Genomic DNA, 8,128 nt, shown 5'->3' with positions numbered 1-8,128 from the left:
TGTGAACCATTTCTCTTTCAATGAAGGAGGAGACCTTAGGGGCTATAAAAGAAACCAATGCAATCTCCACTCCCTAGGTTAATTTTTTTCTCTACTGTGAATGATATGTTTTTCTGGAAGGCTACACCCTAAAACATGATAGAAATATATAATGGTCAATGACTAAAAATTTAAATTTTTTGTATATAAATTATATTATTCAAAATAACAAATATTTTGTATTTTTCGGGTCATAAATCTTCCAAAGATGGGATGGATTTACATTTTCTGGTGCAATGAAATATTTACTTTGGGGGTAATGAACAACTCCCTAATACTATGACATATTTTATACCAGAAGTGTACATGTTCCTAATGTGATAGATATTGTATCAGCAATAAGGATGACACACTTATTTTGGAAGTAATGAATGTCTCCTTAGTGCTGTGACATATTTTACCATGAAAGAGATTAACATATTCTCCCTAATATGATCACACTTTTCTTCAAAGATGAGAAAAACATTGCATCAACAAGAAGCAAATGCATACAAATGATATTTCTTATCAATTCCTAGAAGGTAGAACCAGCTAGAAATGATCTTCTAAGCATGGGTGTTGGGCTAAAAAATGCTTAACTAAATATGAGCATTGGAACCATAAACAATCTTCTAAGAATAAACGTTGGACATCTCTTAAATATAGGGGTTGGACACATAAATGTTTAACTAAATATTGCATTAGATCTAGAGAAGAACTCTACACAAGGACTTTAAGCTCATGGAAAAAAAAATGAAGATAAAATAATTATATTATAAAAAAATGATGTACATAAAAGAAAATGTGTGTGTGTGTGTGTAGAGGGATCTAAGAATTCAACCTAGGTTCCTTAACTAGATACTCCCTTTGTTAGGTTGAAATGATCCTGAGTGAGAATACATATATGAAATCATGGATAAGGACTGGATAAAAGGTCGCATTAAAATCCATTTGTGTCCCTCTTGAGAGATCGAAGAAGTATAAGTTAGACTTGGCTTGGAAAATCTTGTCTCTCATCATCTCGATCAAAGCTGTTAAAACCTTAAAAATTTCTTGAAACTTGTGAAAGTCCCCTAGGACTTCCAACTTTAATTGTAAATGCCAATTTTCTTCTCTAGTAACTAGGGGTGTTAAAAAAATCTATCAACCAATTAAACTATTAAAACCTAGAAAAATTAACTAAAAACACCAAATCGAGAGAAAAAAATCAATTAAACTCATTTAAAAATCATAAAACTCACTTAATTTGGTTAGGTTGTGGTTTGAAAATTGAAATCGGGTAACCAAACAAGATTCATTATGCCTTAAAGGCTTAAACCTACTTTAAAAAAAAGAAGTATAAATAAAAAAATAACCTAACTTAAGTTCCCTAGCCTTAAAAATTCCCTTACCTTCCCACTAAAAACAACAACCATCTCATTCTATCTTTCTCTTTGACTACCATCTCCTATTTCTTTGTTACAAATTACTTTATCTACCATCTTTCCTTTCTTATTCTCCCTTTTTTGATACAACATCTTAATCTATTATCTCCCTTTTTCTTTTCTTTTCTTTTTTATTTTTATCAAAAACCCACCTTAACATGTAGAATCTAAAGACCATATGAATTTATCTATTTGCTATTTGGTTTAATGGGTCTAATATAATCATGAGTTGTTATATTGGGCCCATATTTATGCTGAACCATTTGAGGTCCTTCTAAGAGAGAGAAAAACCAATAAAAAAGACATATAAATAGCTCAATCTTGGAATTTATCCACCTGTTTAATCAATCATCAATTGAGCTATCAATGAATATGTTATTCAAGGGTATATTTAAGGTTTTTAACAACTGGAGGTAGTAAGCCAAGAATTATAACTTGAAAGTTTTTCTTTTGGTTTAGGTGTTTGATTTTCTCTTATTTCTTAAATACCTTTTGTTTTTGTTTTATAATTACTACTTTCATTTATTATGCTTCATCATTTAAGGTGTCTTTTGTTTTTGTTTTACAACTATTGCTTTCATTTATTATACTTCATAATTTAAAGTGTATAATCTACATAACAAAAGCCATGATGAACCAATGTATAATCCACTCCACTTTTCTTATACATTTGTTAGAAGTGGATGTTTTCTAGATTAAGATTAAAAGTGTTATTCCTCATTCATCTACATTAACCACGACTGTACTTTTAAAAAAGTTGATGCATTCACTAGTAGTCTTTTGCAATTTGCATAATTTTCTTGTTTGACAAATTTTTCTTTGTCTTTGCACTCTTCCTAGTGTTCTCATCACCTTGAGACTGGGCTTTTCGAGGTTTGTTCTCCCTATAACCATATCTTCTACAAGTTGCCTCTCCTTATTTGTCAGGGTTAGAAAACTAAAAGGATTGCAAACCAGAGCCAAGTTAGAGAAAACATCCTTAAACTCTTTGGTGCCAGCTCTAGTAGAGGTCCTGATTGGTGATATAAAAAGTTAAGGCAAAGAGAACATAGATACAAGAGCCTCTATTAGTAGAAGTAGAGTATGAGTTGCTATTGGGGTAGAGATTTTTTTCTTTTTGAAGTGGATGGCGGCACCAACAATCATTACATGGGGAGTCATGTTTACTTTTTCTCTAGATAAAAGAAGATGACGACCTTTAGCTTTGGTGGGGGTGATAACCTTCACTGTTATCTCTATAGAGGTAGGGCTCTCAAGAGCAAGGAGTTCCCTAATGAGGATAGGAAAGTCTCCCCTTCTCTTTTTACCTTTGTCTTAACTAGTGGCACGAGATAAAGTCCCTTTAAACAAGCTCTTTATAGGAGGATCCTATGATGTATCTCATCCTCCTTTAGCTATCAACCTTGTAGGGACAAGGGGAGGTTGGATTTTGAAATGAGGTGAAAACAAAAGAAAATGACATAATGACTTTATACCTTGAAGAACAGTATAGTAATATCCATTGACTATTTTGTCAGCTTTATAATTGAAGTGGGTCAAACCCAGCACGATATAGTTCTTCTCCTCATTCGAGCTTAGACAATACTTGTTGCTTACTTTATAAGGGAACCCTTCAATGGTGGGAATAACCCCAAATTAATTGCAATCCTTCTCTGCAATTGATTGTCTTAATTTATCTTATGATGAGCCATCTTCCCCTCCACTTCTTAACAAACACTAGCTTCCGAACCAACATATTATTCATAATGTTATTACTTTTATTAACAAAGGTGAAAAACCAATGCATAGTATTGTCATCATCAGTGTCAGCGACCAATTGGTAGCAACTTTTGGAAATATTTATCGTGGGCTCGAGCATAACCATTATGTAAAAATTTTCAAAAAAAGATATAATTGTCCACTCATTAGGATCCAACTAGCTTAGACATCCCTAATAAATCCTTGGTAAAGGATCCACTCATTAGGATCCAACTAGCTTAGACATTCCTCATAAATCCTTGGTAGTGGGAAATAGTATCCTATTGCATATATGCTAATGAGGGTAGTAATTTTAAAATAATCATAAGAGGTGCTTAAGGTCAATCAGTTGATGCATAGATCAAGGTGAGGCACTTGGGCCATATATACTTGCTAGGTTGGTGACGAGCCATAAATTCCATATTCGCGGTATAAATGTTACTAGTTACATCATCTTTAGGAGTTTGAGGAGACCTTCCTCTCTCTTGAAAATATCTAAAAGGGGCAGAATATGAACTTATATGAGGGTACCTTTTCTCCTCCTCAACACTAAAAAAACCGCTAATATGGCACCCATTCTCACCCTTGATCCTAGTCTGAGGGACCCATGTCTCCTATTACTTCTTTCAAGTTCTGGCTGAAACTGGAATTTATCGTCAGGGACTAAAGCGTTTTTTTTTAGACTGGAATTCATCATCAGGGATTGAAGTGCTTTTTTTTTTAGACAAACTTGAAATTTCTATGATCCATTTTGTTATGGTTAAAAAAATATATATGGAAAAAGGTCTTGAGAATGTTTGTATGTGAATTTTCTTCGATTAAAGGAGAGATGACTTAGGATCTTCTCTATGAAGAGTAAATTTTCTTCAAAAATCACTAAGTAAAAATGAAAAAAAGGTAAAAACAAGAACAACTAAGGTTATAAAGAAAAGATCCCTTCATCCCTACCATCAAATAAAGAGTTTTTCATGTCATTATATATATCAAGAAGACTTCTCAAATACTACATTGAAAGTTAGCTATCATTTCATTCCCTGAAGATAAACCCCTTATAAAAAGATACCATGCGGACTTAAAAATCCCTATGAAAGATGCATAAAATCTTATGGAAAAGACAAAAAGGGTCTCATTTATTACTATCAAAGACTTTTCAAAATCTTTCCATATAATACCCAAAGATCTATGAGATATTCAATATTTTTTTTTTTCTGGAACAACCCTTTAAAAGGATAACCATGAAGGGGATTATGACTTATCATCTTTAGGCTTAACGAAGTGTTGAGCCTATGTGTGTTATAGATTTTTTAAAATGCTAGACCTATTTTTCCTAGGCTCAGTCAAGTTCTAAACCCATATTTATATAGATCTGGAGAGATGCCAGACTCATCATCTTTAAGCTCAGCCAAGTGCTGAGCTCTAAACTTTAATGGATCGTACTGAGCTTGTGCTCATTTTAACTCTAAAAAAATCTTGGGCTCCTTGGTAAGACCATAAATCAAAGACATTTTATTCTTACAAAACTAAGATATTTTACTAATACGTGAACATTTTCCCTTTTCATGGAGGAGAAGACGTTAGGGTTTATAAAAGGAACAAATGTAACCTCCACTCATGAAGTTTGGTTTTCCTCTACTATGAATGACATGTGTGTGGGGGAGGGATTTCTTTTAAAAAAGATTGTTTTTTCTCTTATATGATACTGTCTTAATCATTGAAGAGTTCCTGAACTCAAAAGAAAGGACCATTTGTAGGTGTCGAGTATGATCCATCAACTATTTTGCCAAGAAAAGATGAACCAAATTGCCAAATTTAAGAGATTAATAATCTTATCCCAAGCCTCAACTTGGCCTTCAAGTCCATGGATAGAATTCAATTTCATCACTATTGGTCTTAATATTTGAATAAAAAAAATATATGCTATTGATCATTAAATAAACCAGTTAAAATTAAAATTAAAATTGAAAAAAGATTAATTATATCATTTTTATCTCATCCTTTATATTGAAATCTCATAATATTAGACTTCTATGCAAATTCTAAATGGAGCCCTTAATTCTTTCACGTAAATAATGGTAACTAGGGTAACTACAACTATGCTACATTATAGTGCTAGAAAATGAATATGCTTGGATTACCACGTTAACAAAACTTAAAAGAGATCATTGTTTCATTCATTATTGAAACATTGTAAATTTTTTGGTGAAAAAATTATGAATTCCTATAATGTGTTTTATTTTTTTCTTTACTTCATTCATCAATTTTTCCTTTTTAATTTCATTCTTCTACATGGTGTTGATTCATGAATAAATGTGATTTATTTGATGCTACTATTTTTGGATTTTTATGACCTAAAAACATCCTGGTAATGATTTGGTGTTTTATTTTACATAGAAGAATCCAGGTTCATTGTTTGCAAAGAATTAAAAGTGAGATTAAATGACAACTCTTTATTAAAAAACTATTTTTTTCTTTTTTGTCCTTTATTTACTCTTTTTTTCCCTTAAGTTTGGCCATTGAGCTTTTTTTCTCTTTTAATTTTATTCTTTCACATTATGCTTGATTATTTAGTTCATGTTGCTTTTTTTCAGGTTATCGAAGCCTAAAAATGCATTCTACCATTGGTTTGGTTCTTGATTTTGAAAAATATAATCCAATTTTTTTGTTTATGAATAATTAAAAATAAAAGGACCATAATTGAACTCTTTGTGAAATGGTAACTTTTTTTTTATTTTTTTAAGGTTTTAGTGCCTTTAAGATTGAAAATTTTGTGTAGATTTATTTTTGATCCCTTTAGTTTGGACATTATATAATTTAATTCAAGACTTCATTTTATTCAAATTCTAGTCCCTATATTTTAGAGAAAAAATAAAGTCATTAGATTATAGTGAAGGGGAGAGAAAATTTGGTCACATTCCAACAATAAAAAAGGTTAATCCTAATGTTAAGAAGTTTTATTTGACGAGTGAAAATCTCCTTGAGGTCTTTTAAACCATCATATTGCCTGAGTTTTATTTGACGAGTGAAAATCTCATTGAGGTCTTTTAAACCATCATATTGCCTAAAACAATAAACCAGGCCAGAGAAAGAAATTTTTCTTGAACCTTTTTTGGGGTTTCTTAAGTTGATTAATTGGTTTTGGGAGATTCTAGTGGTGTTTTTAGGTGAAAATTGGTTGAAAAGTGAATTTTTTAGAAAAAATAACACCAATATTTTGAGCATCTTTATGGTTGTTGAATTCTAGATGGTAGACGATGTATAATCTATTTTTTTCTTATTTTTTTTAATAAATAGATGGATAAAACATTGTCTATCCATTTACATAATAAAAAAATTAGGGTCAAGTGCTTATGTTTGGTTGCTAAGTCCATATGTTAGGCTTGATTTTATATTGGTCATAAGTGTCGGGCCTCCTAGCCCGCAAACTTGGCTTTTTTTTTCTTTTTTTATTTAATTAGAAATAATATATATATATATATGTGTGTGTGTGTTACATTGTTATTATAATTAAACATGTATTTGGGTTATTTTGTTTTTTGAAATACCATTAAATTTTTAGTTTATTTTCCAATAAGATTATAATTGTTTTTTCTTTTTAATTTTGGCAAGTGTTATTTTTTTACACGCTACCGTCATGTTTGTTTTCTTTTTTGAGAAAAAATATTCTATAATTTTTTGTGAGTGTCTATCTCTATTATCATGTAATTAAATAAAAGATATTTTGATAAAAAAACAAAGTAAGTGAAAATACCAGGTCTATGACTGAATGTGTATTTGATGGGTGAACCTAGATCTATCCAATATTTAGTTATCTCAATATTTTAAAAAAATAAGTGTATTTTGAAAAAAATTAAAATTTTTTTTCTACTAAAAAATGTGTCAACAACATCAATAAGTGTATTTTGAAAAAAATTAAAAAAAAATTTCTACTAAAAAATGTGTCAACAACATCTACATGTTTTTTCCTGATCTACACTTAATGAATATTTTAATGAAACTTCTCTTACATGTTAAAAGGTAGCCTACAGTGTAGTACAAACAACTAATTAACTAATTTAGTTATTATAAATTATATCGTAATAAAAATCTTTAAACACTATTATTGCTTATCTTTATTTCTTTTCATGTTTTCTTTTATATATAACTAGATTAGAGGTCTGCACCATTTTATGGGCTAGACCAATTTTTTTAAGTAGTAAAACAAATATATCTAGGTTATGGTAGCTTTTTTAAAGAAGTAAAAGAAATTCTGGAGTTGGGTTAAGTCTTCATTAATTTGATGATATGATAAAAAAAAAAGCAGCAACAACAAATAAAAAAATAAAAAAATAAAACAATAATGGGTTGGGTCAAGTTAGATTAACACGCGAAACTTGTTACTGACACATAATATTGGCATAATTCCATGGAGGAATGAAATTAGAAAAAATCAATTGTAAAAAAAGAGACATGAAAAAAAAAGAGATCTAAATCAACTTAGTCCAATCTTTCAAATCGTATTCTGAACAAAATCATGATTAATAAAATATCAAGAGATGAAATCGAGAAAGAAAGTTTCTAGAAAAAGAATTAAAAACAATATAAATATCAATCAAAAGAATAAAAAATAAATTTGATATAAAATAAAAATAAACTAAACTAAAATATTGAGGGATATCATTGAAAAGATAATTTAATTAAGAGAATGATTAAAATAATTAACAATAAAAAATGTGAACCAAATTTGAAAGGTAAAAAAATTCAAAGGAAAGTTAAATTGAAAGAAAATTACAAATTTATGGATTATTTAAAATAAAAAAAAATAAAAAACCAATTCTAAAAGAAAAAGATCAAAAGGCTGCTTTGAAATGTTTAGAGGAAAGCTATAAAACTGAGGAGGAGAGAGAAAAAAAAGAATAAAAAAAATCACCTGCTCAAAACCCGATATTTGTTTGCCACACGTCCTGCCCAGG

The sequence above is a fragment of the Populus euphratica genome, unplaced genomic scaffold (genome assembly GCF_000495115.2).
Source record: "Populus euphratica unplaced genomic scaffold, PopEup_1.0 scaffold127.1, whole genome shotgun sequence".
In the NCBI taxonomy this organism is placed as follows: domain Eukaryota; kingdom Viridiplantae; phylum Streptophyta; class Magnoliopsida; order Malpighiales; family Salicaceae; genus Populus; species Populus euphratica.
This window is presented reverse-complemented; position numbering follows the sequence as displayed.